Genomic DNA, 1,226 nt, shown 5'->3' with positions numbered 1-1,226 from the left:
TACATGCATGTGTGTGCATAATAATAATATTCATAATACGTGAGTATTTATATACATGTATATATCTATATCTATCTATACATGTGTATAAACACATTACTGTGTGTATATGTATATTAACTCACGTGTCTATATATGAACACAACTATACACATAAATAAGTATATATATATAAGTATATATATATGTGCGTGTGCATACGTGTATATACACACGTGTGTATATATACACATATCAATACGTATATAAACATTTACACGTTCGTGTATATGTGCGTGTGTACATACATATGTATATATATATATATGTATATATATATATATATATATACATACATACATATGTATATATATATGTATATATATACACATATATATATATATATACACACACACAAATGAACAGATGAGGCAGTGATTGATGAATAAATACAAACGGTGAAAAATAATGGTTTTAACAACGATCAAACAAGAAGTACATACATTAAAATGGACACAGCAGTAAAATAATTCCCAAACTTGATTAAAAAAAGTGTCCGTTGTGTGAATTGATCAGAAATATACTCAGCCAGAAAGCCAGTCGAGCTGGCTACCTCGCCTTCTCCTACACATCACGCTTCTTATAATATATATACAACACTACTATAACAACACTACTATAACACAGCACTACTATACACTGTCACTCTCTCTTTCCCACCGCTCCTCTCTATTGGATAAACATCGCTTTCCCTCCCTCTATTTATGTATCGGATATATTGGCCTTCCTCTCTGTATCACATATACCTCTCACTCTCCCTAATACTATCCCTCTATCACACATATCTTCCTTTCTCCCGCTCTCTCCGTCTATCACATATATCTGCCTTACTACCCCTCTCTTACTCTTTCTCCCTCTCTCCATCACATAATTGCCTTTCTTCCTTTCAAACTCTCTCTCTCTCTATCACGTATACCTGCCTTTCTCCCTCACCTTCTCGCTATATCACATAAACCTGCCTTTCTCCTTCTCTCTATTTATCACTTACATGCTATCTCGTTTCTCGCCTTCCTTTCTCTTTCTCTCTTTCAGATACTTACCAGCCACTCTCTTTGTCCTTCTTTTTCCCTCTCTTCCTATTTACTATCTCTCTCTTTCTCTCTATCACCCTCTCTATTGCATTAACATATCTTTCTCTTTCCCTCTTTCTGTTACATTTACATTCCTTTATCTCTATCTCTCTTTAC

General features: G+C 34.0%; 1 long non-coding RNA gene across 1 annotated transcript in view; it reads right to left on the bottom strand.

Moving 5' to 3' along the window:
• The window catches only part of LOC128249512 (uncharacterized), a 28,453-nt gene extending 27,619 nt beyond the window's left edge, over positions 1 to 834 (bottom strand). The window contains exon 1 of the long non-coding RNA XR_008265630.1: positions 483 to 834. This is a non-coding gene — a long non-coding RNA (uncharacterized LOC128249512). The remainder of the gene's footprint in view (positions 1 to 482) is intronic.
• Between the last annotated feature and the right edge of the window lie 392 nt (positions 835 to 1,226).

The sequence above is a fragment of the Octopus bimaculoides genome, chromosome 15 (genome assembly GCF_001194135.2).
Source record: "Octopus bimaculoides isolate UCB-OBI-ISO-001 chromosome 15, ASM119413v2, whole genome shotgun sequence".
In the NCBI taxonomy this organism is placed as follows: Eukaryota; Metazoa; Mollusca; class Cephalopoda; order Octopoda; family Octopodidae; genus Octopus; species Octopus bimaculoides.
The sequence above is the reverse complement of the archived record's forward strand: the minus strand, read 5'-3'. Positions and strand labels throughout refer to the sequence as shown.